The sequence below is a fragment of the Rissa tridactyla genome, chromosome 14 (genome assembly GCF_028500815.1).
Source record: "Rissa tridactyla isolate bRisTri1 chromosome 14, bRisTri1.patW.cur.20221130, whole genome shotgun sequence".
NCBI classification, from domain to species: domain Eukaryota; kingdom Metazoa; phylum Chordata; class Aves; order Charadriiformes; family Laridae; genus Rissa; species Rissa tridactyla.
In genome coordinates, this window is record NC_071479.1 from 14,112,567 (window position 1) to 14,126,685 (window position 14,119).

Genomic DNA, 14,119 nt, shown 5'->3' on the forward strand with positions numbered 1-14,119 from the left:
CTCTGTTGACATTCGGGGACAGGTAGAGGAGAGTACTTCATTACTTACCAATGAAGTAATGAAGAAAAAAAACCCAAGGAACACAACACGCGTATTTATGCATGTATCATCACATACTCATCCTTCAGCCCTCGGGTTTGGGCTTTCTGATTCTCGGCACAGTGCTGGATGGTTTGTTTGCCGCACACTACGTTCTCCTCCTCCACAGGAATTCGTAGTTAGTACCAACCGTTTCATTACAGAACCAGAACACAACACAGAGGGCAGTCAATAAGTAGCGGGTTTTGGTTTGTTACTTAGGATCATAGGTAAGGCATTCTTACCTATGGTAAGAATATAATAAGGTATAAAGAAGAGAACGGTATAACTCCCAAGAGAAATTATGATCTACCAAGGTATAGATATATATACATATAAAAGTATATATATATCTCAATTAATGTGGAAACATTCTTTGTTTTTATGGGACTGTTGAATTGGGTCTCTAAAGAGTCTCTTCTATCCCTACGGGACAGGAGAACAGCATGAAAGGAATAGGTTAGGGAAAACTGTTTGGGTTTTTCCTGCCTCAGGCAAGGGCAAACCCATTCGTGGGACTGTTTTTGCTCAAGGACCTGGAGGTACTTGGTGGGTGATGCTGGAGAATGGGGAAGCTCAATGTGTACCCCAAGGAAATTCGACCCTGGGTGAGAAGACTTAGTTCCGAGCTGCGTGATATTAACCGTTATATGATACTAACAGTGTTCTAGAAGTGTTCTTCAGGATAACACAGTAGTGATGAAACCTGAATGTTGTGGTTTGGCCTCAGACGGCAACAAAGAACCATGTGCCGCTCGCTCGGGCCTTCCCAATACAGGACTCTTGGGTTGAGACAAAGGCAGTTTAACAGAACGGCAAAGGGAACAAACAAACAACAACAATCACACGGACAGAGGAATATACAAACACGATTACGGAACCGCCGCTCCCCGCCGCTCACCGACCGGACCCGGGACGCCCCAGCCTGCTCCAAACGGTGACTTCCTGCCCCCTCCGCCAGCAGCTCAGGGTGGGCATGGCTCACATGGCATGGAATACCAGGAAAAATTAACCCTATCCCCGCCGGAACCAGGACATCATCCACCCCTTATTCCATACCATCTATGCCATGCCCGGATCTTACAGGTTCCAATGAATTGCCACCACTTTCCCCTGTCATATATATATATATACACATGTATATTCATGCGGATATAATGCCCTTAGTTTATGGGCCATCCCTCCAAAGCGTCCGTTGAGTTCTTTTAATCCATGGCTTTGGGCTCCACCTGTTAGAACAGTCTCTCAGGGCAGGTGAGATGCTGGGTGGCGCTGGTCTGTTGCATGCTGTATTTTCGGAGGTTGTGACTGGTGCACCCGGTGTGGCTCATGCACACAATCCGTGGGCTGAAGACGTAGATCTTGAGGAAGTTGCTGGGCGCCAGCTGCTGAGGTCAGTTCTTATCCCATCACCCCTGTGCCTTACTCATAGTACAACTGATAGCAATTATAGTAATGAGCACATACAGTGAGAGTGTTACTTAGCAATTAACAGCACACAATTTGATTCATTGGCTATTCTCACCCAAAATCAGATCCCCATGAGGTATACGTCGGACTTCCCCATGCTGCCACATCACGCACCAAGTGCACCCAGGTCCTTGGGCAAAAGCAATCCCACGGATGGGTTTGCCTTTGCCCGAGGCAGGACTAACCCAGACTGTCTTCCCTAGCGTATTCTTCATGTGCACTACGGGGACTTTATCCCCTTCTACGGTACGTGGAAGTTTTGATTGGGCAGGGCCAGCCCCATTGGTAGATCCCCTGGTGTTAACTAGCCAGGTAGCTTTTGCTAGATGTATATCCCAATGTTTTAAAGTCCCACCACCCATTGCTCTCAGTGTAGTTTTTAACGATCCATTGTATCGTTCTAGCTTCCCGGTGGCTGGTGTGTGACAGGGGATGTGATATACCCACTCAGTGCCATGCTCTTTGGCCCAGGTGTCTATGAGGCTGTTTCGGAAATGAGTCCCGTTGTCCGACTCGATTCTCTCTGGGGTACCATGTCGCCACAGGACTTGCTTTTCAAGGCCCAGGATAGTGTTCCGGGCAGTGGCATGGGGCACAGGGTGTGTTTCCAGCCATCCAGTGGTTGCTTCCACCATTGTGAGCACATGGCACTTGCCTTGACGGGTTTGTGGCAGTGTGATATAATCAATCTGCCAGGCCTCCCCATATTTATATTTCAGCCATCGTCCTCTGTACCAAAAAGGCTTCAAACGCTCCACTTGCTTGATTGCAGCGCATGTCTCACATTCACGGATGACCTGTGCAATAGTGTCCATGGTCAAGTCCACCCCTTGGTCACGATCCCATCTGTATGTCGCGTCTCTTCCTTGATGGCCTGAGGAGTCACGGGCCCATCGAGCTGTGAATAGTTCACCCTTATGTTGCCAGTCCAGATCCACCTGAGCCACTTCAATCCTAGCAGCCCGATCCACCTGCTGGTTGTTCTGATGTTCCTCCGTGGCCCGATTCTTCGGTACATGGGCATCTACATGGCGTACTTTCACAACCAGATTCTCTGTCCGGGCAGAAATATCTTGCCATAGGTCAGCAGCCCAGATGGGTTTGCCTCTGTGCCGCCAGTTGCCTTCCACTGCTGTAACCACCCCCACAGAGCATTTGCCACCATCCATGAGTCAGTGTAGAGATAAAGTACTGGCCATTTTTCTCGCTCGGCAATGTCCAAAGCCAGCTGAATGGCTTTCACCTCTGCAAACTGGCTCGATTCACCCTCTCCTTCACTGGCTTCTGCAACTTTTCGTGTAAGACTCCACACAGCAGCCTTCCACTTTCGATGCTTTCCCACAATCTGGCAGGACCCGTCAGTGAACAGGGCATATTTCTTCTAATTTTCTGTCAGTTTATTATATGGTGGGGCCTCTTCTGCACGCGTCACCTCCTCCTCTGGTGACATTCCGAAATCCTTGCCTTCTGGCCAGTCCATGGTCACTTCCAGAATTCCTGGGCAACTGGGGTTTCCCATTCGAGTTCGCTGTGTGACCAGTGCAATCCACTTACTCCATGTAGCATCAGTTGCATGATGTGTGGTGGGGACCCTTTCTTTGAACACCCAGCGCAGCACCGGCAGTCGAGGTGCTGGGAGGAGCTGCGCTTCTGTGCCAACCACTTCCGAAGCAGCTCGAACCCCTTCATATGCTGCCAATATCTCTTTTTCTGTTGGAGTGTAGCAGGCTTTGGATCCTCTGTATCCCCGACTCCAAAACCCCAGGGGCTGACCTCGGGTCTCCCCTGGTGCTTTCTGCCAGAGGCTCCAGGTAGGGCCGTTCTCCCCGGATGCGTTGTAGAGCGCATTTTTAACGTCTTGTCCTGCCCGGACTGGCCCCAGGGCCACTGCATGGACTATTTCCTGTTTGATTTGTTCAAAAGCTTGTCGTTGCTCAGGACCCCATTTAAAGTCATTCTTCTTCCGGGTTACTTGATACAGAGGGCTCACAATTAGACTGTAATCTGGGATATGCATTCTCCAAAAACCCACAATACCTAAGAAAGCTTGTGTTTCCTTTTTACTCGTTGGTGGAGACATAGCTGCTATTTTGTTGATCACATCCATTGGAATCTGACGGCGTCCATCTTGCCATTTTATTCCTAAAAACTGGATCTCCTGCGCAGGTCCCTTGACCTTACTTCGTGTTATGGCAAAACCAGCTTTCAGGAGGATTCAGACTATTTTACCCCCTTTCTCAAAAACTTCTTCTGCTGTGTTTCCCCATACAATGATGTCATCAATGTACTGCAGATGTTCTGGAGCTTCATCCTGTTCCAGTGCAGTCTGGATCAGCCCATGGCAAACGGTGGGGCTGTGTTTCCACCCCTGGGGCAGTCGATTCCAGGTGTATTGGACGCCCCTCCAAGTGAAAGCAAACTGTGGCCTGCACTCTGCTGCCAAAGGGATTGAGAAGAATGCATTCACTATATCAGTCGTAGCATACCGCTTGGCTGCCTTGGACTCCAGTTCGTACTGGAGTTGTACCATGTCCGGCATGGCAGCACTCAGCGGTGGTGTGACTTCATTCAGACCACGATAGTCTACAGTTAGCCTCCACTCTCCATTAGATTTTCTCACCGGCCACATGGGACTGTTAAAGGGTGAGCGAGTCTTGCTGATCACTCCTTGAACCTCTAGTTGACGAATCAGCTCATGGATGGGAATCAGAGAGTCTCGGTTAGTGCGATATTGCCGCCAATGCACCGTTGTGGTAGCAATCGGCACCTGTTGTTCTTTGACCCTCAACAACCCCACAACAGAAGAATCCTCCGAGAGACCAGGCAAGGCAGACAACTGTTTAACTTCCTCCGTCTCCAAGGCAGCTATGCCAAAGGCCCAACGGTACCCTTTTGGGTCCTTAAAATACCCTCTCCTGAGGTAATCTATACCAAGGATGCATGGAGCCTCTGGGCCAGGCACAATGGGATGTTTTTGCCACTCATTCCCAGTTAGGCTCACTTCCGCCTCCAGTACAGTCAACTCTTGGGATCCCCCTGTCACCCCAGAAATACAAATGGGTTCTGCCCCTCTATAGCTTGATGGTATTAAAGTACACTGCGCACCCGTGTCCACTAGAGCCTTATACTCCTGTGGGTCTGATGTGCCAGGCCATCGAATCCGCACCGTCCAATAAACCCGGTTGTCCCTTTCCTCCACCTGGCCGGAGGCAGGGCCCCTCTAATACTGGTCATAGTATCCATTACTCACTTCTTGCATAAATGACTTGGAACTTCCTTCAAGAGGATCAGAAGCAACATCAGGCCTTCTGCTCTGTCTGGGGAACGGCCCACTGGAAACTAGGACAGCACTTTTCCTGGAGGGATCCCCTTTTGTGGTTGTCCTTCCTTGCAACTCCTCTACCCATGTCCGCAGGATCGAAGTAGGTTGTCCATCCCACTTCCTCATGTCCTCTCCGTGGTCACGCAGGTAGAACCACAGGGTGCCTCGTGGTGTGTACCCTCCGTACTCTCTCTCTTGAGTGGGGAAATGCCTGCTTCTAATAGCTGAGACACTGGCCTGTACAGGTGGGGAGTAGGAGATATTCTCTTCAAGTTGCTGGACCTTCCGCGACAGTTTCTCCACAGCTGAGACAAGAAGAGAGACTTTCTTCATATTGCCGGAGCCGGCCAGGCACCTCATCCACCGTTGGTCCCTCTTCACCTTTCCATTCCATTACTGCCAGGGAGTTGGCATATGATGATGGTGCGCTCCGTACAAACTTCCGCCACATGGGCCTTGTGCATTGCACCTCATCGGGGTCTGTGGGTAAGTCTGCATTGTCCAAGTCATAATAAATCATCTCCCACATGGCTAATTCTCTCAGTTACTGGATACCTCTTTCCATGGTAGTCCACTTGCTTGGTTGACATACAACATCTTCAGTGAAGGGGTACCTCTCCCTCACGCCTGACAGGAGTCGTTTCCAGAGGCTGAGGGCTTGGGTCTTCTTCCCAATTGCCTTGTCAATGCCGCCTTCCCTAGACAGGGATCCCAGCTGCCTGGCCTCCCTACCTTCTAATTCCAGGCTACTGGCCCCGTTATCCCAGCACCGGAGCAGCCAGGTGAAAATGTGCTCACCTGAAAGTTGGCTAAAATTTTTTTGCATATCCTGCAGATCACTCAAGGATAGGGATCGAGTAATTATCTCTGGTTCTGCCTCTTCCTCCTGCTCTCGTGATGACCCTGGTTCATCATCATCTCTTACTAAGCGAACTGATTTCTTCGTGTACTTCTTCTGTATGGGGGCAACTGATACTGGCACGGGTTCATTCCCTGGTTCAGTGGCAGTGGCTGCTACGGGGGTTGGAGTAGTCGCAGTGGCTGTCACAGGGGTTGCAGTAGCCGCAGTGTCTGCCGGTCTGGTTTCCATCTCTTCCCCCTGAGGGTGCTGCATAATCGGGGAAATAATCGGGGAAGGAAGGCACTGTTTCAAGCCTCTTCTCTCAAGGTACATTGGTACTGAAGTTTGAAAATAAGCACTGAGGCTGAGTAGATCATCCCCCTGGTGGCATCTCACACAGCTGTCACCTCTTCTACCACCCACCAGCCCCGAGAGGCGAAGGCACACTCTGCAGCCGGCTGACCTTGGTTGTTATAGCAATAAGTATAATCAAGAGTCTCTGTGCACACCATTCCGTGGCACAAACTGTCTTATCACTCTGAACGAACCGTTTCAGACACAACATGCTGTTAATTTCAGAGAGTTAGAAGAGGCCTAGCTAACAAATAAGCTATGTGCTCACAATGGTGGAAGCAACCACTGGATGGCTGGAAACACACCCTGTGCCCCATGCCACTGCCCGGAACACTATCCTGGGCCTTGAAAAGCAAGTCCTGTGGTGACATGGTACCCCAGAGAGAATCGAGTCGGACAACGGGACTCATTTCCGAAACAGCCTCATAGACACCTGGGCCAAAGAGCATGGCATTGAGTGGGTATATCACATCCCCTGTCACACACCAGCCACCGGGAAGCTAGAACGATACAATGGATCGTTAAAAACTACACTGAGAGCAATGGGTGGTGGGACTTTAAAACATTGGGATACACATCTAGCAAAAGCTACCTGGCTAGTTAACACCAGGGGATCTACCAATGGGGCTGGCCCTGCCCAATCAAAACTTCCACGTACCGTAGAAGGGGATAAAGTCCCCGTAGTGCACATGAAGAATACGCTAGGGAAGACAGTCTGGGTTAGTCCTGCCTCGGGCAAAGGCAAACCCATCCGTGGGATTGCTTTTGCCCAAGGACCTGGGTGCACTTGGTGCGTGATGTGGCAGCATGGGGAAGTCCGACGTATACCTCATGGGGATCTGATTTTGGGTGAGAATAGCCAATGAATCAAATTGTGTGCTGTTAATTGCTAAGTAACACTCTCACTGTATGTGCTCATTACTATAATTGCTATCAGTTGTACTATGAGTAAGGCACAGGGGTGATGGGATAAGAACTGACCTCAGCAGCTGGCGCCCAGCAACTTCCTCAAGATCTACGTCTTCAGCCCACGGATTGTGTGCATGAGCCACACCGGGTGCACCAGTCACAACCTCCGAAAATACAGCATGCAACAGACCAGCGCCACCCAGCATCTCACCTGCCCTGAGAGACTGTTCTAACAGGTGGAGCCCAAAGCCATGGATTAAAAGAACTCAACGGACGCTTTGGAGGGATGGCCCATAAACTAAGGGCATTATATCCGCATGAATATACATGTGTATATATATATATATGACAGGGGAAAGTGGTGGCAATTCATTGGAACCTGTAAGATCCGGGCATGGCATAGATGGTATGGAATAAGGGGTGGATAATGCCCTGGTTCCGGCGGGGATAGGGTTAATTTTTCCTGGTATTCCATGCCATGTGAGCCATGCCCACCCTGAGCTGCTGGCGGAGGGGGCAGGAAGTCACCGTTTGGAGCAGGCTGGGGCGTCCCGGGTCCGGTCGGTGAGCGGCGGGGAGCGGCGGTTCCGTAATCGTGTTTGTATATTCCTCTGTCCGTGTGATTGTTGTTGTTTGTTTGTTCCCTTTGCCGTTCTGTTAAACTGCCTTTGTCTCAACCCAAGAGTCCTGTATTGGGAAGGCCCGAGCGAGCGGCACATGGTTCTTTGTTGCCGTCTGAGGCCAAACCACAACATTCAGGTTTCATCACTACTGTGTTATCCTGAAGAACACTTCTAGAACACTGTTAGTATCATATAACGGTTAATATCACGCAGCTCGGAACTAAGTCTTCTCACCCAGGGTCGAATTTCCTTGGGGTACACATTGAGCTTCCCCATTCTCCAGCATCACCCACCAAGTACCTCCAGGTCCTTGAGCAAAAACAGTCCCACGAATGGGTTTGCCCTTGCCTGAGGCAGGAAAAACCCAAACAGTTTTCCCTAACCTATTCCTTTCATGCTGTTCTCCTGTCCCGTAGGGATAGAAGAGACTCTTTAGAGACCCAATTCAACAGTCCCATAAAAACAAAGAATGTTTCCACATTAATTGAGATATATATATACTTTTATATGTATATATATCTATACCTTGGTAGATCATAATTTCTCTTGGGAGTTATACCGTTCTCTTCTTTATACCTTATTATATTCTTACCATAGGTAAGAATGCCTTACCTATGATCCTAAGTAACAAACCAAAACCCGCTACTTATTGACTGCCCTCTGTGTTGTGCTCTGGTTCTGTAATGAAACGGTTGGTACTAACTACGAATTCCTGTGGAGGAGGAGAACGTAGTGTGCGGCAAACAAACCATCCAGCACTGTGCCGAGAATCAGAAAGCCCAAACCCGAGGGCTGAAGGATGAGTATGTGATGATACATGCATAAATACGCGTGTTGTGTTCCTTGGGTTTTTTTTCTTCATTACTTCATTGGTAAGTAATGAAGTACTCTCCTCTACCTGTCCCCGAATGTCAACAGAGGAGGCTGTATTTCTTTCTTGCTAATTGCCTTTGGCGTGAAGTCGGCAACCTTGTATTTGAGATTCTGTGTGGGATGTTCCGGGTCAGTCTCACCTCGAGGACAAAAAGCCCAATGTTTGTATCTAGGACCAAAAACAACGGAGAAGATACTCTCCTCGTCATGTCACGTTTTTAAAAAATGAGTGTTTTTCCTTCAGAAGCCAAACAGGTGGGGATGGGTCAGCTGAGACCCATTTTTTGAAATGTCAAGTCACCAAGCATGTGGTAGCTACAAATTGGAACCACAGAGAGCTTCTCATCATTGCTTTGAGCAATGCAGTAACTTTCACAGCTTCACAGGGAGACGCTCAAGAGTACTTGAAATACTGGAAATTTAATTTCACTTGGTGCAGTGGAGGCTCAGTAAAATGAAAAACAGGGTTTAAGCCAGCAAATCTACAAGCACAGGTCACTCGCCGAGGCAAACAGCTCCGGTGCTGGCACGTCGGCAGCAGAGCCGGGCAATGGTGGCGAAAAGGGGCTTTTTCCGAGTTTTTCTGAGGCCGGGAGAAGACCGGGCAGTGGCAGGGACCCGCAGGGAGCCCGCAGCTGACAGCTGATGCGAGAGCGTCTGACGAGGCCGGGGCGGAGCCTGCAGCAGCAGCGGCAGGTTTAAAGGAGGCGTAACCGCCACCAACGGTCACTGGCTGAGGCAAGTGAGCCTGCAGCAGCAGCGGCCAGCCCCCAGCCCCTTCAAAGGCGGCCCAAGGGAGTGCGGGGAACAGGGCGGGCAGACAGGGCATGGCGCGTCAGTTCGCGTGGAAGGGCGCAGGACGCTCGGGGGGGAAGGTCAGCCATGGTCTCCAACTGAAGGACGCAGCTTCCCGCATCTGCTGCACCTGCCAGAGCAGACGTGGCCGTACCAACTGAGCTCCCCTGGAAGCACGCAGCCCCCCAGGTCGCCGGCTGCAGAGAGTGCCTTAATCTCCCAGGGCTGGTGGGTGGTAGAAGAGGTGACAGCTGCGTGAGGTGCCACCAGGGGGATGATCTGCTCAGCCTGGCAGCAGAGCTGAAAGAGGAAACAGAAGGGCTGCGGAGCATCAGGGAGAGTGAGAAAGGAATGGATTGGTGGAAGCAGACTCTGACCTCCCTGAGTCAAAAACCAGAAGAGCCCCCAAAAAAACCCCGAGCTGAAGGAGATCTGGTCCCTTCGCCCTGCCACTGAAGGCAGTGGCCAAAAGGAGGCCAGTGAATGGAGGCTAGTCCCTACGAGGGGAGGGAAGCGAACTCCCTCCTTGCCCACATCCCCCGACCAGGTGCCTCTGCACAACAGGTATGAGGCTCTTGAGGAGGGAGGCCAGCCCATGGATGGCATGGAAGATGGTTTGGCTACACCAGAAGAGATGCCGGGACCAGCAAGGCCTACCCCCAGTTTAAAAACTGCCTCTGCAAGGGAGAAGAGGCGGGTTATAGTAGTAGGCCCAATATGCCGCGCAGACCCTCTTGACAGGGAGGTATGCTGCCTCCCCGGGGCCGGGGTCAGGGACGTCACTTGAAAACTTCCCAGCCTGGTTAAATCTGGCTAGGGGCATCAAGGATAACAAGAAAAACTCCTATGAGTACGTCACGGGTACAGGCAAGACTAGGGAAGGTGTGGGCCCTCTCAGGAAGGACACAGGAGACCTGGTCACCCAGGACACGGAGAAGGCTGAGATGCTGAATGACTTTCTCGCCTCGGCCTTCACCAGCAAGGGCTCCACCCACACCACCCAAGTTGCAGGATGCAAAAGCAGGGTCTATGAGAATGAAGCAGCGCCCACTGTAGGAGAAGATCAGGTTCAGGACCATCTGAGGAACCTGAAGGTGCATAAGTCCATGGGACCAGATGAAATCCATCCACGGGTCCTGAGGGAGCTGTCAGATGAAGTCGCCAAGCCTCTTTCCATTATATTTGAGAAGTCGTGGCAGCCTGGTGAAGTTCCTGCTGATTGGAAAAGGGGAAACAGAACGCCCATTTTCAAAAAGGGAAAAAAGGAAGACCCAGGGAACTACAGGCCGGTCAGTCTCACCTCTGTGCCTGGCAAGGTCATGGAGCAGATCCTCCTGGAAACGCTACTAAGGCACATGGGAAATAGGGAGGTGATTGGTGACAGCCAACTCGGCTTCACCAAAGGCAAACTCTGCCTGACATTGACAAATGTCTTACTCTTTGGTGTCTTTGGTGAAATTACAATAGAAACTGTGGCGGCTCTCTGTCAGTGAACGGACTTATTTCAGAGATAACTCACATAATACGTGTGCTTATTTTTGAACTTCAGTACCAATGTACCTTGACAGAAGAGGCTTGAAACACAAGGAAGCGCCTTCCTTCCCCGATTCTTTCAAAACACGCTGGATTCTTTCAGAACTGCTTGGGATGGGAAGTGGCTAATTGTACTAATATTGACTCCTCCATCCAACAAAGAAGGAACTGCAACATGCCATTACAAATTCTACTTTTGTAGCCCTCCAAAACACTGTCAAGTTGCTTTACAAATGCTAATCAATGTCTCCTGAAGTCTAGTAGGTTGAAACGCTCTGGCGATACCACTTGACTTGGTCATTGCAGAGTTGTATGGCGGAGAACAGAACTCCTGAGTTTTAATAAGAACCATTTTATTTGGAAAACAAATATACAGCTCTGGTGACAGAGTAGTAGTCTTGTCTACATCGGATGTCTACATCATTGATGTAGTCTTGTCTACATCTGCAGTGGCGCACGAAAGGGTATCTGGTGTGGCATCTGTCTCTCCCATGGCATCTCCGTCTGCAGTTGCATCTGAAAGACTACCTGGTTTCTGCAAGGGCGTCTGCAGCGGTATCTGTGTCTGCCACGGCCTCTACAACGGCATCTGCACCTGCAACGGAATGGGCGGTGGTATCTCTGATGGTATCAGTACGGGTGTCCCTGCCTGTATTGGTGCCGGCGTCTGTGAAGGTCTCTGTACGGTGCCTGTGTGCCCAATTGTACCTGTGTCTGCGTCTGTGCTGGCATCTGTCTGTGTCCTAAGTCTGTGCGTGGCGGGAGTTCTGCTGTCCAACAGGAGTCCAACGCCCTGTCCGTGTTGGCCTTCATGCGCGCTGCCAGGCGGGAGAACCTCCGTCCGCTGGAAGTGCCCTCCAGGCTGAAGAGGCGCTCCAGTAAGGAAAGGCAGCAGCTCTGCTGCAGCAGCCAGGCCAGCCTCTTCATCCTGCTGCACGAGAGAAACTGCTGGGCCCAGAGGCTCTCGCTGTACAGCGCTAAATCAGCCAGGGCTGGGGGAAAGCAGGGCGGCGGACAAGCCAGTCGCACCTCCTGGGAGGAAAGGGAGCTGATGGAGAGGAAGGGGGCAAACAAAGCAGTGCCGCCAGGGGAAGCTGACCGCTCGAGAGGGCGCGTTGGCGCTACAGCGCCCGGGGGCCCAAGCAAAGCTGGGAACCGGCAAGAAAAGGGTTATCGCCCTCTGAGCTTCCTCGCTCTCACACCTCACCCCCACCCACTGCTCCTTCCCAGGCTCCTGAGCCCTGCCCCTCGTCAGCCTCTACTCCCTGTTTGCAGCTCTCTGTCCCCAGCCACCACCAAGGCCCTGCCGCCGTCGACGCGTGCCGGCAGGCACAGCCCCGGCTGTGAGCTGCTTTTTACCCAGGGGGGAAGGAGCGTGCAGGGGGGAGGGAGTGTGGGGCTCTGTCGTTCCCCATTCCACCCGCATATCGCTCCTTAACCCCTCGGTCCTGTAAGGGCCGTGCGTCAGGTCACGTGTGGCCTCAAGCCCAGGCAGGTCTGGGACCAGGTAGGAAATGGCTCTTCCTCCCCTAGGTTCTCAGTTCTGCTCCTTACCGGCCCTTCTGCAGAAGGCAGGCTGCTCTTCTCACGTAAGCGACACAAGGCAACTTTTCCACCTGAGCCTTGACAAAGGCGCCAAGGAAGGTCTCGGGGAAGTTCCTTCTGAGCAAGCTCAAAGCCTGCCTCATCATTTTCTCTGCCAGCTGAAGGCGTTGCATACACCAGCAAACCTGCAGAGGAAAAGGGAAACACCCTGATCTGCTCGAGTCGGCCAAGAGACTGCCGGAGTCTGCCGGTGGCTGGTGATGCCAGGGATAGCCCCTGCAGCCGGGGAAAGCATCCAGCTCCATCCCCCAGGACATCCCTCCAGACCTCCCCATCTCTTTACCTCCCCTTTGAGGCTGAAGAAGGTGGCCTCTTCAAAGCAGGCTATCGCAGTGGCTTTCATCTTCCTCAGGACCTCCGCTTCGTTCAGCTTCATGAGGGCCTTTGCGCAAGCACAGAGAGAGCAGGCGAGCGTGATGCAGAGCCCATGGCCGGCCTCGTCCTCCCCTGTTGCCTCTGGCATCTGTCTTAAGAGGGCCCGTTTCTCCCCCTGCTGATGCCCGCCCCAACACAGTCACGCCGGCTCAGAGCACAGGCACCAGTGCTCCTTCAGATCCCCTCCCTGCTAATTCCCCTCCTGCTATGGGCACGGTGGCCTGTGTCTCCGTCCACAGAAGAGGCAAGCCGGAGGAAGAAGTCAGGCTCTGACCCCAGCATGTCCCTTCCAAGGCCCCGTCAAGGCATGCCCTATTGCAGCGGTGAAGTTGTCCTGCCCAGAGCCAGCTGACTGAGAGGACTCCGTGCACGGTGGGCACTGGCGAGCGAGGCAACTCACCATGTAGCTGTTGGAGACGTGCAGGTAGGCAGCAGCACACTCCAGAAGGTAGTAAAAGGCTCGGTCGGCATCGCCCATTGCCACGTAGTGGCGAGCCAAAGGCACAAGCACCGATTCCACGATGGCTCGGCATTCACACCAGTGTGTGCCGTTGTGCTGCCTGTCGGTCTCGTCGGGCAGCTCAGTTGTCTCTTCGCCCTCTGGCAGAAGCCGCTCCGCCACACTAGTCAGAGCACCGTTCCCAGGGGAAGAAGAGAGCAAAGAATGCACAGGCATCACCTACACTGGTCTTTTGCCCCACAGAGAGGCCATCAAAAGCCCTTTGTTCAAAAGAGAGCGCGAGCCCACGGGCAGGCATGACTCCTACAGCTGCTTTGTAGCCAGGGAGAAGAAGACAAGCTGGGCTTTCTGTCACCTCCCCCAGGCAAACCACCTGGCTCCCTTGTGGTGGCTTTTTGCCTGCAGATCTTGTAGCGCTCCTCTCGAGGAACTGGAAAGCAAGGCCTGCTCCAGGGTAGTGTGACCATCACTAGGAGCCCACGGGCTTCCTCCAGCACTGTCTCACCTCCGTGGCCATCTCTTCCCCGCTCCCACCTCACAGAAAGCCTCTTCCTTAAGCTAGAGTCACAACCGGCAGGCAAATGCCAGCGCTTCCTTGGTCTCCTCTGGAGACCCCTGAGGCCCCTGCCTTTACAGAGAATCAAACCCTTGTCTGCTCACCCAGTTTCCTCCTCCATGAAAGCCTGCTGCTCTGCGGCATCTGCAAAGAAAACAGGGGGTTAGACACCTCCTCGCCTGCCCCAGGGGAAGAGCTGCTCTCGCTCTCCCACTGGGCTTCAAGGACCCTTGCGAGGGTGCCGACACGCTGAGCAAAGTCTGCGGTGGTTGTCCTCAGCTCCTGGGCTCGTCCCCGGCAGACCTCCTCCCAGCCGATCCCCAGC